The sequence below is a fragment of the Uranotaenia lowii genome, chromosome 1 (genome assembly GCF_029784155.1).
Source record: "Uranotaenia lowii strain MFRU-FL chromosome 1, ASM2978415v1, whole genome shotgun sequence".
NCBI classification, from domain to species: Eukaryota; Metazoa; Arthropoda; class Insecta; order Diptera; family Culicidae; genus Uranotaenia; species Uranotaenia lowii.
In genome coordinates, this window is record NC_073691.1 from 165282646 (window position 1) to 165298456 (window position 15811).

The 15811-nt window shown below is 35.0% G+C and overlaps 1 long non-coding RNA gene across 3 annotated transcripts; it reads right to left on the reverse strand.

The window, feature by feature from the left end:
* Positions 1–14275: 14275 nt before the first annotated feature.
* Positions 14276–15507, reverse strand: LOC129740687 (uncharacterized). 3 transcript variants are annotated; one of them, XR_008736377.1, is made up of 3 exons: positions 15384–15424; positions 15178–15330; positions 14276–15121 (listed from the first exon to the last, which is right to left on the reverse strand). It is a non-coding gene; the product is annotated as an uncharacterized LOC129740687 (long non-coding RNA). The 3 variants fall into 3 exon arrangements; XR_008736354.1 differs by having other exon boundaries at positions 14285–15121; positions 15178–15288; positions 15384–15507; XR_008736347.1 differs by having other exon boundaries at positions 14286–15121; positions 15178–15318; positions 15384–15474.
* Positions 15508–15811: the final 304 nt, after the last annotated feature.

Consider the following 15811-nt stretch of genomic DNA (forward strand, 5'->3'; position numbering starts at 1 on the left):
GGAGATAAGGGCATAATGAGCACTCCTTTTTTCTACATAAGTACGTTTTTTCTTAAACAAATTTTCATAAGGACTTGTTTCGTACTACCTATAGCATTAATTTTTCACCAAAAAAAAATATCCTTTTCATATACAGAAATATTGAATAATAACCAGCTAGGTTCTCAAGTGACGAAAATATTATAATTTTTGAGCACCACCAAATAAGCTTTTATGACCTTTAAATCATCTCGATCTGAAATGTACGCACTGTAACATGATCTACACATTGTTTCTCAATTTTCAACATCATAAAATTTTTTATTTTTCACTTTAATCAATTTTAAAACGCTTTTTTACTTTAATTTGTTCCCTAGAGGCGAACAGAGCACTATCAATGAAGGCATAATGAGCATTTTCTGCCGGGGAATCATGAAGCGAATTCAACTCGATGAAGTCAACTGAATAATAGAGCTGCAGCTTGACATGTTTCATCTGTCGATTTGGCCTATTGGTAAGGTGTCGGAGAGGTAATCAGTAGACTCGAGTTTGATTCCTGTTCGAGGACATTTTTTTTTGCGCATACCATTCATGATTGATCTTTTTTAATGTTACATTATACGGCTAATAGCATCAAAGCATCATCCGTCAAACAAAACACCAGAAACATAATGTACGAGCATGTGTTAATTCTTGGAATTCTACAAACAGACCTAGATTATTTTGTTATTGCTTTGTTTGGTGAATCTACGCCTCACCGTTTAGTGCAATCATGATCATGAATGATAAATGAAAAAAAAAATCACCTCGACCAGGAACCGAACTCGAGCCTTCTGATTACCTCTCCGACATCTAACCAATAGGCCACATCGTCAGACGATACAAGTTAAGCTGTAGCTCTATTACTCAGTTGACTTCATCGAGTCGAATTCGCTGCTAGATTCCCCGGCAGAAAACGCTCATTATGCCTTCATTAATGGTGCTCATACTGCCTCGGGGGGTTTCTCATTATGCCTCTACAGTGACTGGTTTTCAGCGTTCGGCAAAAATTTTTAACATGCATTTTTAAACGTTTTTATCTACTTTTTCAAGTTTCATTCGATTAGGCCATAGACTATTTGAGTGTCTGAACACGATAAAATGATGTAATTCACATATTACAGCTGTTCTCTATGGTTAAATAAGCGTTTTACTTAAGATGGCCATTATGCCCTCATCTCCCCTAACTGTTTAATTAGAGAGATACAAGCCAGGTGATCCAAAATAATCACCTGGTCCAGAACAAGCCCGTTACCCTATAGGTATCCTAATGTCAAATATAAAATTAATCCTAGTTTATATTACTATTCGTTGAATCTTAAGCTAGGCTTAACGTTGTTCGGTATTTCTAGTCTCAAACCGGGGTTTGTCTGATTGTTTTTCGCTCCATTCACTCAGTTGCAATCCCAATTTTATAATTTGGTCATATTTATTATAATGAAAGTCGCTTGGAATGATTTAAGGGCTCCAAATTATTTATTGGATTTGCATAAAAAAGAAGTCTTGGCTCCAGAGAAGATTGAACTCACGAACTGTGCGTTATTAGCACGGCGTTCTAACCAACTGAGCTATGGATCCACTTTCTTTAACCGCGGTGATGTTAGGCAAAACATTAAAGTTTATTATCGAATCGTTTTTATTACTCCGTGGATCAACGGTAGCGCGTCTGACTCCAGATCAGAAGGTTGTGTGTTCAAATCATGTCGGGCTCATGAAAATTAACCTTTTTTTTTTAATAACTGAGGTAAATGATTTTTTGGAACAATTATACATTACGGGCCAGAGCTGTGAAAAGCAATTCTTCTAGTCAAGTAGAAAGTTGTTCATGGATGAATTAAAACAATTAAATTACACAGGGGAAATGCATTATGGTGATTTTGTTTCAAAAAAATGATGACCTGAATTTGAATCTTGTTAGACTTTGATATAGCCCTTGGAAGTTCTGAAAAAAAAAAACAGTTTCAAGTAAAAACAATATACTGATAAACTAATGAACCTATATGAAAAACAATATTGTAGGATCATTCAGTCAGAAACTAAGGGATTCCAATAATGAAAATATAATGCTTTAGTTGAATAGTTCAATAATTTTAAGAAAGTTCATTAAGAAACTTCCAACTGATCCTGCCGTCACTGCAGGACGTTTTTGAGCTTTCAACATAAGAGATTTGAGATTATCTAACAACTCTGTTAAAGCCTGCAAAACGTTTTGTCTAATTAACTAAAATAATAAATTTCATATTCACATATCACAAAAACCACTAAAAAGAGCAAAAACAAAAGAGATAAAAAAATAACAAAAATAATACAAAAAAACTCAAAAGGCTAAAAAGACTAAAAAGACTAAAAAAACTAAAAAGACTAAAAAGACTAAAAAGACTGAAAAGACTGAAAAGACTAAAAAGACTAAAAAGACTAGAAAGACTAGAAAGACTAAAAAGACTAAAAAGACTAAAAAGACTAAAAAGACTAAAAAGACTAAAAAGACTAAAAAGACTAAAAAGACTAAAAAGACTAAAAAGACTAAAAAGACTAAAAAGACTAAAAAGACTAAAAAGACTAAAAAGACTAAAAAGACTAAAAAGACTAAAAAGACTAAAAAGACTAAAAAGACTAAAAAGACTAAAAAGACTAAAAAGACTAAAAAGACTAAAAAGACTAAAAAGACTAAAAAGACTAAAAAGACTTAAAAGACTAAAAAGACTAAAAAGACTAAAAAGACTAAAAAGACTAAAAAGACTAAAAAGACTAAAAAGACTAAAAAGACTAAAACGACTAAAAAGACTAAAAAGACTAAAAAGACTAAAAAGACTAAAAAGACTAAAAAGACTAAAAAGACTAAAAAGACTAAAAAGACTAAAAAGACTAAAAAGACTAAAAAGACTAAAAAGACTAAAAAGACTAAAAAGACTAAAAAAACTAAAAAGACTAAAAAGACTAAAAAGACTAAAAAGACTAAAAAGACTAAAAAGACTAAAAAGACTAAAAAGACTAAAAAGACTAAAAAGACTAAAAAGACTAAAAAGACTAAAAAGACTAAAAAGACTAAAAAGACTAAAAAGACTAAAAAGACTAAAAAGACTAAAAAGACTAAAAAGACTAAAAAGACTAAAAAGACTAAAAAGACTAAAAAGACTAAAAAGACTAAAAAGACTAAAAAGACTAAAAAGACTAAAAAGACTAAAAAGACTAAAAAGACTAAAAAGACTAAAAAGACTAAAAAGACTAAAAAGACTAAAAAGACTAAAAAGACTAAAAAGACTAAAAAGACTAAAAAGACTAAAAAGACTAAAAAGACTAAAAAGACTAAAAAGACTAAAAAGACTAAAAAGACTAAAAAGACTAAAAAGACTAAAAAGACTAAAAAGACTAAAAAGACTAAAAAGACTAAAAAGACTAAAAAGACTAAAAAGACTAAAAAGACTAAAAAGACTAAAAAGACTAAAAAGACTAAAAAGACTAAAAAGACTAAAAAGACTAAAAAGACTAAAAAGACTAAAAAGACTAAAAAGACTAAAAAGACTAAAAAGACTAAAAAGACTAAAAAGACTAAAAAGACTAAAAAGACTAAAAAGACTAAAAAGACTAAAAAGACTAAAAAGACTAAAAAGACTAAAAAGACTAAAAAGACTAAAAAGACTAAAAAGACTAAAAAGACTAAAAAGACTAAAAAGACTAAAAAGACTAAAAAGACTAAAAAGACTAAAAAGACTAAAAAGACTAAAAAGACTAAAAAGACTAAAAAGACTAAAAAGACTAAAAAGACTAAAAAGACTAAAAAGACTAAAAAGACTAAAAAGACTAAAAAGACTAAAAAGACTGAAAAGACTAAAAAGACTGAAAAGACTAAAAAGACTTAAAAGACTAAAAAGACTTAAAAGACTTAAAAGACTAAAAAGACTAAAAAGACTAAAAAGACTAAAAAGACTAAAAAGACTAAAAAGACTAAAAAGACTAAAAAGACTAAAAAGACTAAAAAGACTAAAAAGACTTAAAAGACTAAAAAGACTAAAAAGACTGAAAAGACTAAAAAGACTAAAAAGACTAAAAAGACTAAAAAGACAAAAAGACTAAAAAGACTAAAAATACTAAAAAGACTAAAAAGACTAAAAAGACTGAGAGAATAAAAAGACTAATAATACTTAAAAGGCTAAAAAGGCTTTAAAAAATAAAAAAAAAAGCCAATAAATACATACAAAAAGACAAACTGGTAAAAAGAATAAAAAAAAGTATTAATATAAAAAAGGCAAAATAAACTTAATAAATAAAAGGAAAAGATGACATAAAAAGGACAATAAAAAAAGAAACAGGAAGACAAAAGGGACGAAGAAAGACAACAAAAGAATAGTAACGGAAAACTTGCAAAAAGGATTAACTGGGAAAAGGTATCGAAGTTAGTTCACTTACCTATACTGTCGAATTTTGATTTCCGCTCAAGCTTACACGGACAGAGCCGAGTCAAACAGAATCATCACTCGAGGATCTCTTGCTGAAGATAAACTCCCCACTTATCCGAGATGATGGAAAAAAAAATCTCTAGAGTAAAAATAAAATCCGCTCATAGGTTGGCTTATTATAAATCCTTGAGTCGGAAAAAGTCTCTTGGTTTTGACTCGATTGAATTTTTTTGTTGCCTTGTTTGAGTAATTTTGTTTTGACTCCAATTTTTTTTTAATTACTTTGATTTTTTTTTGGAGATTTGGGCTCAAGATTCTTCTGACTTGCTTGAGTCGTTTGAGCCAGCCTACCTGTGAGCGGATTTCATTTCTACTCCAGGGATTTTTTTTCCATCGCACTCAAGCTTATTGAGATTCTGCTCAACTCACCACCGAAGAAAATATCACACTTAATTCGACCATCAATGTTCGAAACATGAGGTATGTGACATAAAACATGAAAAACTAGACTATATTAGAGATTTTTTTCTTGAGACATGAGGATCTTCCAGAAAAGTGTGTACCTTTCTGTACTAGTTAACTAGTTGTACTAGTTAAAAAAATAAAGGGTGAAGACGAAATTATTGCGACACCGGAATGCCAATTTTTCAAAATTCCAGGGTAGTTTTATACATATATTTACTTCAAAAATCAAAAGAAAAGTTAATCGATGGAGCCTTGAGTATAAAATTGAACGCATTTTCGCTTGACGCTCTCCATCAAAGTCTTTGCAGTGTCATCCGGTACCAGTTTCTCAGTTTTTTTTTCCATTTTCATTATTGCCAGTACTGTTCCACCGGACAATTTGGCGGGTTCATGTCCTTTGGAACAAAATGGACAGACTTGGTGTCAAACAACTCCAGGACACTTTCAGAATAGTGGCATGATGCGAACTGTGGCCAAAATAGCGGAGCTTCGTCGTGCTGCTGCAAGAACGACAAAAGACGCTTCTCTCGGCACTCAGATTTGTAGATCTCGCTATTTACAGTGCTGTTTGTCACGGGAGGCTCAATCCTTAGTCCGCAAGAGCAGACGGTTTGCCAAACGAGATATTTGGAGGCGAACTTCGACATTTTCTTCTTCTTAAATTTTTCGTTCACATCGAAGTTGCTCTTGCCCGTGAAAAACTCCAACCCCGGAATTTGCTTAAAATTGGCTTTTATATACGTTTCGTCGTCCATCACCCAGCAGTCATATTTTGTCAGCATTTTCTCGCATTTGTCGCTCATCGCGGTTTGGGAAGTTCTGTACCTGGTATGTATGCAGTCTAGCTCTCTTCTTTGCGTTCTGGACGTAAAGCATGGATCACTACAAATCTGGACGCATTAAAACGGGTCTATCTCGGAGCTATGTAAACGAAATAAAAATGTTTTGTACTTGAAATGTAGGGTTTTTATTGCACTTTAAAGGAAAAATAATAAAAAAATTATTCCGATGTTGTTTTGATGAATTTTCGAACTTTTGGTTGAGTATCACTCATTATAGTTTGAACACCCTATTCGCTGACCTCAGCGGCCATTCTGTTCCACAATCTCTTCATCTCTGTTGCTTCCCGAGTCGTCCTACCATTCTTCTTCATCTTCTGCTTGACAATTGCCCAAAATTTTTCGATAGGGCGGAATTGAGGGCAGTTGGGTGGGTTGATGTCCTTTTCGCCAAAATCCACCCGTTGGCCCAATACCACTGTAGAACCTCCTAGCTGTAGTGGCAGCTTGCCAAATCTGGCGAAAACTTAACTAGTCCTTTGTGAGATCTAATGTACGAAAAAAAAAGTTTTTCAGGCATTCCTCCTTGTAAATTTCGGAGTCCATGGCCTTATTTTTCACAAAAACCGGAATTTTTCGTCCGCAGCTGCAAATACCTTGCCAGATCAAACACTTTCTTGCACACTTATCAGCAAAAACGAATTTGAAGTTGCCGGGGACATCACCATGAGCAGTGCAGTGCACCACTGCAGTGGCTTTACATAATTTTTGGCCAGAAAGCTGCCCAAAATCCATCTTCACATACGTTTCGTCATCCATGAGGATGCATCCGTCGAACTTCGTTGGAATCTTCTTGTATAACTTGCGGGCACGTCCTTTGGCTACTAAATTCTGCTTCAATGTCCGGTTTGGTTGCTTACTGGTCCGATAGGATCGTATTCCTTCGCGTAGACGAATTCTGCTGACAGTGCACCGGTCGGCGTTGAATTTCTTGGCAATGTCATAGTCCGAATACCCTGTGTTTTCCTTGATCGTTCTCAACACCTTCAAATGCAGTTTCTGATTCTTAGGTCCACTATAACGCTTGGTATGAACCTGCCGATCTATAGTACGCATCTCACGGAAACGTTTGAGAACACTACACACGGTTGATTTGACAATTTTTAACGATTTCGCGATTTTTGAACCCGACCACGTCGGGTTTTTGACGTGGGTGTTCAAAATTTATTTTCATCTCGCGGCTTCCATCACGTGTAACTTTTTTGAAACAAAACGAATCGTAATGAAATTTTCAGCACTGGTAGAAGAAATATTCCTCTACAAAGTGCTGCCAAAACATTCCAGATCCGACAACTAGGAGCACTATGGTAAAATAAATAGTGCGTCCAGATTTGTAGTGATCCATGCTTTAGCTCTGCGACATCCCGATCTTTTTAACCAAATCACGGCTTGAGACGTTGGGATTTGCTTTATTCATCCGCTCACCTTTCCCTCCGTCTTTTTGTTTTTTGGTCCCGGTTTTCTACCAGTTCCTTTGCCATGGTCCAACGTCAACCGCTCCTGGAACCGCTTCAACACTCTGGAGACGGTTGAATGGTGAATGTTCAACGTTTTTCCCAACTGCCGGTGCGACAGGTCAGAAAATGCCGGGTGTTTGGAGGGAATTTGTTATCTCAACTCGCGTCGGTTCACCTACATTTTCGTTGAATCGAAAAACACGACTTCGAGTTTGACAGCATGTAAACAATACATATCAATGAGAAAGTGTGCAAAATTTGGTTGATTTTTACCCAATGGTAAAACGTTATGCCCTGTTGAATGTGTCGCAATAATTTCGTGTTCGCCCTTCATATAGATAAGAAGATAACGTGTTCAGAAGTTACTATTATTATAAGGACGAATGAGGACGAAAATCACTACACTTTCGTTTGTAGTGACTTTTTTTCTGTCGTCTTTAAGCGTGACTATTAGAGTGCCCCAAATGACTCTACTTTTGAAATAGTTAAACGCTGCAGGCTAAAATTGTGCCTAGGCCTAGTACAAGATCTCATGCCAAATTTGGGCCAGATTGGATCACGGGAAGGGGTCGCTCAACGAGGCTGAAGTTTGTATGGGATTTTGAGACATTTTGTTCGGGAGAAACATGAAAAACCAGTTTTTCATCAATAACTTTGGTTTCCGTCGGTCGATTTCTTTCAAAAAAGGGTTTTCTTAAAGCCCAAATTATGAAAAACATTTCATCTGAAGACTGCATTTCGATAAGAGTTAAGATAAAAAAGTTATTAGGCTTCGAAAATGGACTAACTTTTTCAACGGTGGTATTCATCAGTGTTAATGAGGCGACGATATGTTCGACCGCTCCGACTCATTAACAGTGATGAATACCATCCTTAAAAAAATCAGCCCATTTTTGAAGCCTTATAACTTTTTTTTATCTTAACTCTTATCGAAATGCAGTCTTCGGATGAAATGTTTTTCATAGTTTAGGCTTTAAGAAAACCCGGTTTTGAAAGAAATCGGCCAACGGGAACCAAAGTTATTGATGAAAAACTGGTTTTTCATGTTTCTCCCGAACAAAATGTCTCAAAATCCCATACAAACTTCAGGCTTGTTGAGCGACCCCTTCCCGTGATCCAATCTGGCCCAAATTTGGCATGAGATCTTGTACTAGGCCTAGGATCAATTTTAGCCTGCAGCGCATAACATTTCACAGGTTTTGAATTTCCCATACAAATTTGGGGCAGTCTAGTGACTATGCTTACCAAAACTCGTTTATAGAATGACGATCTTGTTCATGTTTGGGCCACCGAATGTCTCATTCACTCATACTACCGTATATTTCCTTGTTAATGATACACGCTTAACTCAAAACAGAAATCTATTTTGTATAATAAACAAAAAACTGCTAAATCCTTTTTTTCCCGAATCGCATATATTCTTTTTATTGTTCTTTTCATTTCATGCTCTATCTACTACATCGTTCTTTTAAGTTTCTTTTGGTAGGCCTTGTAAATTATACGCAAAGATGCAAAAGCAAAAATATTGTGATTCGTTGCCTCATGCCCTATTCTCAGGGCTGGTAGCAAGTCCCTGTTTAGTGACTTGGTCACTTTTTTTTGAGTCAGTCACTAAAAAGTCACTTTTTTCATCATTTGGTCACTAAAGTCACTATTTTCCGAAAAATGGTCACTTTTATCACCAAAAGTCACTTTTTTCCCCGAAATAAACCAATGAAAGAGAAATTTGAATTGCGCGTGTCAATATTGACGGTAGTAACGGTAAATTACTTGATCAGTCAGTCAGAATTTTTTTCGCCTCCGGCTAAATTTCGGAATGTATCACCCTTGGCTTGAGGCATTTCGATCTACGACATTATTTGACGTTCATGAAGTGAAACTAACTTTGATTTTAATTTTAAGTTCAATCAACCTGTATTGGAACTCAAAACTTGATATACAAAAACCCTATCTCGTCTTAAGAATGGGTTTTTATTAATAAACTAGCTGACCCGGTAAACTTCGTTTTACCTTCTAAAGCATAAAACGTAATAAATGTTTAATTTCATCTACACGTCCTTAACTGCATCGTGCTCGCGAATAGATTCTTATGGAAGTCGTAACAAATAAAGTTGAATTTGTATTGGGACCACCTTCCATAAAAAGTGAGATCCTTGAAACTGTTATTCAAACCATCTCTGACCCAAAAAACCCTCGGATACCAAATTTCACTTGATTCCGACCGACCATTCATACGTGATGTTGTTACAAAGAAAATGCCTCCATTTTTATATATAAGATGTAACTAAGATTGAGATTGAAACGAACCATTTTTTTTATTAAAAAAATCTTTTATGTCATAACAAATCTTTTGTTAATGTTGGGGGTGGACTGTATTTGCGGCCTTGGCTAACGACCGCTGCCTGCCCGCTCCCCCTGTGGGATTGGGCCTGAACTTGACAACCCCCTGTGGTTGTCAAAACAGCGGAGGCAGGTCAAATGACAAGCTGCCTGGCATGCCAAGGTGGACTGAAACGGGAAGATTGTTGCCAGTGCTAAACTCTTTCGTATGGCTCTGAAAAGAGCCGTTTGGTATGGCAACTTGCAACGGGAGCAAAGTGTAGGAGCAGCAAGCACAAAGAAACATTCACTTTTCTAGCTTTCCATCGTTTATTTCTTCTCTACACACTTTACACTTCGTTTCCTTGCGCCATGCAACCGGCTCCGTCCGAGCGCGATGATGGTTGCTGCTGCTCTCTCCTTTGATATCTCTCTCTCCTTCGGTTGGTCTCCTTAGGTTTTGCTCTCCTTCGGTTTTGCTCTCCTTCGGTTTCTCTCTCGTTCCGATGTTGTTGGTTTCAAAGTAGAAGATAAACTAAACTCGCGCGCTAAATGGGTCCGCGGTTTTTATAGCCTCGGTCAATCGCGCGCTTCTCGCTGATTGGTCGCTGGTTTTTCTCCCCGCTCTCCTTCTTCGGGTTGCGTTCCTTCTTCGGGTTGCGTTCCTTCTTCAGGCCGCTTTGCGGACTGAACATCAACCCCGCCGGAAAGTGCTCTCCCAGTGTCATGTTGATCGAGGTTGTCCAGTATTGGTAGTGGTGCTAATTTGTGAATGGGTCTCTTATAGGTTCCTGATTTGGTTTTAACGTCCACAACTCTTACTAAACCGTCTACTCCAGGGTACACTGTCACTACTCGACCAAGCTTCCAATGCTGAGGAGGAACATTTTCTTCTTTTAAAACGACAATCAACCCAGGTTTTACGTTAACTCGTTTTTGCGTCCATTTGCCTCGAACTTGTAATTCCGTCAAATACTCTTTCGACCACCTGCTCCAAAAATGTTCACGAAGTTGTTGAACATGCTGCCAGCGAGACAAACGGTTGGCTGGAATTTGCTGGTATGTCGGTTCAGGGACAGCATGAAGGGGACGACCTATCATGAGGTGCGCAGGGGTGAGTGGTTCGGGATCATGAGGGTCATTTGAGTGGGCGAACAGTGGTCTTGAATTAAGGATTGCTTCTATTTGACACAGGAGAGTGTAGAGCTCAAAGATAGTGAGAGACGCAGACTGGTAAACCTTCTTGAGAACAGATTTTACGCTCTTGACCCCTGCCTCCCATAGGCCGCCAAAATGTGGGGAATTGGGCGGAATAGTTTTCCAACGTATCTCTTTGGTCTGACATAGCTCGAAAAGTTTTTGTCGAGTTGCCTCTTTCTGGAACATCACGAAAAGCTCATGCAATTCTGACTTCGCACCAATAAAATTGGTTCCATTGTCACTGAAGACCGTATGTGGCGTGCCCTTGCGAGAAACAAATCGATGAAACGCTGCCAAAAAAGCCTCTGTAGAAAGATTCTCCACTGCCTCGAGGTGTATAGCCTTCGTTACCATACTTGACTTGAAAATGTACTTTTATTTCAATTTTTGTTACAATGTTACATATTTATACTCTAAGAGACACAGGATATCCTTTTCAACTTTGATGATGGGAATTTTTTAAGCTAATTGTATTTTCCTGATTCTATCAGGTTTAGCAAGAATTTTTCACACCCGTGAAATGAGAAATTTGAGGAATTTTAAAAACGACTACTTACAACTACTATGTACAACCTAAAGCTACTATATACAACATAAAGCTACTAAAAACTAAAAGTTTGGATTATAATTTTCTATGTACAAGGTGTTTATCAAAGCGTATTCTGATTGGTTGCATTTTTCTATAAATTTGTTTTTTGTTTCATTTATGTTGGTATCCAGTTTCTGCACTCCTGTATCGTTGTGGAGTTCGGAAACTCTGGTGTGGAAAGGGCGATCCAGTATCATCCTCAAGATTCGGTTTTGGATGACTTGCAGTTTGTTCCTATGAGTTTGAGCGCAAGATCCCCACACCACAGAAGCGTAGAAGATTGCAGGTGAAATAATTTGCTTGTAGACAGCCAATTTATTTATCCCAGAGAGGCGGGATTTGCGGTTTATCAGCGGGTATAAACACCTTATTAACGAATGGCACTTTGTCAACGTTCTTTCGATATGTGATCTGAAAAGCAGTTTTTCGTCAAACATTAGTCCTAAGTAAACGACTTCATTGGACCATTGGACCCTTGTGCCGTCCATGATTACCGTACAGTTGGATGGAGGTTTAAGTTTTGGGGATTGTTTGTGGAGAAACATGATTGCTTGAGTCTTGGAGGCATTGATTTTGATTTTCCATGTTTTGGCATAGTTTGCAAAGGTGTTTAGGGATCGTTGCAGTTTGTTTGTGATTTCACGGGGCTTTCTTCCCTTAACGGCAATTGCGGTGTCATCCGCATAAAGGTAAAACATGCAGCCGTCCCCAAGGGGAGGGATGTCAGAGGTGTAGATGATGTAGAGTAGTGGGCCAAGCAAACTACCTTGCGGAACACCTGCGGGGATGGAGATGATGTCGGATAAGCAACTATTCAACGACACTCTAAACGACCTATGCTGAAGATAGTTTCGGGTGATTTTGATGAGATATACAGGGAAATTGAGTGAGCATAGCTTGTAAACTAGTCCATCATGCCAAACATTGTCAAACGCTTTCTCGACGTCTAGTAGGACCATGGCTGTAGACTTAGATACACTTTTGTTCTTTCTGATGTTGTTTATCACCCGAACTAGTTGGTGTGAGGTTGAATGCCCTTTCCTGAAACCAAATTGCTCAGGAAGGATAATGTTGTGTTCCTCCAAATTCCTGTTTAATCCTGTTTAATATTACTAGTAATAAATTCTTTATCACCAAAACTAAATGTGTTCGGCCGAATTTGACAAAATTTCTAGTTTAGGACACTATTTGCCAAATCAATAATTAAAAAAAAAATAAGCATCAAAATGGTTATAGTGAAACATGTTTATTGAAAAAACTCTTCCTGAAATGTTTTTAAAAACTAATCATTTTTATTTCCATATTGTGTTTTCAATTTTTCAAATAAATTTACCGAATTTTATTGTAAAGTTTTTTTTTTCAATTTTCTAATCAACTTGCCGGATTTTTTTTATTCAAACTTTTTAAATTTTTAAGACATATTTTTAACAATTGTTTCCTTGTTTTTAAATTCTGAATTTTTGTGTTCTTCAACTATAAGCCTTTAACTCCAATTTTTTAATAATACATCATTATTTCAATCTTCTGTTCTTTCAGGACCCAATATTTTAATCAAAAGAGACAAAATACTCAGAGCTTAAAAACCTGCGATTGAAAATTTAAAAACTTTTTATTAATATTTTTTATATGAAATCATGTTTTTTGGATCGATCATGATTTTTAAATTAATCTAAAAAGTTTGAAAAATTGTTCTAAGTAGCAACTTTAGAAATAAATTTTAATACGCAGTGTTAACTAACTTTGTATTTGATTTGTGCTTTCAATATTAATAAAAAAAGTTTTGAACTCATTATTTTTAATTTTTCATCAGTTTTTATCATTCACGTAATTACTCATTTTCTAACATTTCTTTGTCAGTGTAGTTGAACATGAAGTTATTATTTAAGCTTAAAAAATGAAATTTTGATAACTGGAGGATTTTATTTCATTAAAGGTTTTTTATCTGGCTTATATAACTGGCACTTTTGAAATAATCATAAATATATTCTTCTTTTTATCAAACCATAGAACATTGAATAAATTCTGTTAAAAATTCATTTCTTATTCAGTAATCGGTAATTCACATTTTAAATCGTGATTAAATATTTTTTGCTCAAATTAAAAAATGATAGAGGAATTTCTCACTAAACTTCCAGTTGAAAATGAGGAAAAGAATTCCAAATTTAGATGAATAAAAATTAACAAATATTATCACTTTCCTAACATCTATTCATGGTAAGTTTTGTACAAGATTGGACATTTACATATTTTATAATTCAGATTTTTTAATTTTAAATTTACTAAGAAATTCTTTTGAAACTAATTTATTTCTTACTTTCTTGACTTATCGAAAATTTGAAACATTCATTGTAACATGTTTCCAAAATTTTGTTTATCAATCATTTTTTTAGTTTATATGTTGAACATAAGTGACAAACGGTGTAAGAAAACCGTTTCCTTTTCAGTTTTTATTTTTGGTATTGTTATTATTTTTATCTTAATTTGAATTTCGAAACCAACCAACACCCCCCCCCCCCCCCCCCCCCTTCGCACGGGCCTGATTTGGTCACATTTTTTGTACTTCAAAGATACTTTTTTCATTCTACAGAGTCACAATTTGGTCACTTTTTTCGGTCCTCAAAGTCACTATTTGGTCACTTTTTTTTCAAATTTTTGGTCACTAAAGTCACTACTTTTTCATTGTCAAACCGCTACCAGCTCTGTATTGTCTGTTCGTACTTCTGCCCAAATATGAAGTTTGTAAAAGTCACATTTAACAGATGTTTTTTATAGAGCCCAGTTTGTCTCAGTTTATTGTAGGATTTTAGTGGCCTTATTCAGGGAGCAAAGATTTGACTGGATTAAGTTTAAAATAAACGAAACCAAGTACACCAAGGTCTTTTTTTACACGGGTTGGTTTTGCTCCAAATTTCAAACACGGCTTTATTTAACGCGTTTTTTTTTGTCACGGTTCTTACGAATCAACACGGTTTCTGAGAGAAAATACTTTAAGTCTCATGTATGATCGGCGGATTTCATACCGCGTCAAAAACCTTTGTGTAGTTCTTTCTAAACTGTTTGATTTTTTCATTCAAACAATTGAAACATACCTTTTGAGTTTTTATTAAGAGTAGTATCTTTTTAAATACTTTTTATCCCTTATTCTAATTACATAGTAGAAGCCGGACATTAAATTTGTAGTAATTATAGTCACCCAATAAGATATGCCTATTTGTTAAAATTAGTCATGAAAATTTCTACGAAGCGTTTTCCTAAAGACGGTGACGGTCAACTGTAAATTTTGTAAAAAAATGTGTTCACCGGCTTGAATTTGGAATGTTAAAGGAGCAACCGATTTCGTGTTGCCGTGGCGTAAGAATGTTGACATCATCATGTATCTTTTTAAGCCACGTAGAACTAACGGTTCTGATCATTATTGTAATTGTTGTTGTTTGAATCTCTTCCCATATGAAGAAATTTAACAACGTGGATTCAACAGAACGGAAGGATATGCTGTTTTTTCAAAAATATGTAACACTTTCCCCCCTAGAATTACGTAAACCAGCTCAGTTTTTTTTCAGCACAAAAGCAACTTAATCCCGCGTGAACTTTTAAAATTCCTAATTAAAATCGAACTTTTCTATAAGATATCAGATATTGTTAACAAATAATTTGGAGTGACGACCGCAAATCTTTGAAATTGCCACAATTCTACGACAACATGTTATACAATATAAACTAATTAAACTTATCCCATTAAACCATAAAAAAATTTATCGTCCATAAATCTACGGCTGACCTTCGTTGTACTCTCTTCAGCGGCCGTAAGAAACACGAGGAAAGCCAGCATCACTAGTACTGAAAATATGTTACGGTCTTGATATACACATGTTAACTATTCTTATTGTTCTTACCTTCGAAAAGGAATTTCGTGATCCACATTTTCACATCAAATTTCCCCATTACAATCAGCTGTTGCTTTCCGGTAAATCGTAAAAAGTGCTGATTTTCAACTCCACAGTTATCTTGAACAAAGAAAATTCTAGATTTTCAATCTGTAATTGATACTTCATCAATTTAAAAAGTTAAACCTGCTATATAAGTCTTAAAATAATCAAACCTTTTGAACTTGAATTTGAATTTATTCTACCGTCGTCTAACTAAACAGTCAGAATGAATCACATTATCGTAAGATATGTGCTTATATCCCAAGTATATTAATAAAATTTGCAGTACAATGCAACTGTACCATTTGATCGACATTTCTCGAAGAAACAAATAATATAGAGATGGAAGCTGTACAAATATTTTTTCATGCACTGCGCTGCACAGGCTATGTTATATCAGAAGTCAACATCTATTACATCTAGGCTAGGAAAACACAAAGTAAATAAATTCAAGTGAATAAATATATGAATTATTCTACAAAATAAAAAAAAAATGGTTTTTGCATGCTCGTTTTGGTATTTTTTCTTGCCACTAAAATAAATGTTACAAAATATTTCAGAAAAAATAGCAAATTGTATAGGGGAGAGTGGTTTTTTTGGC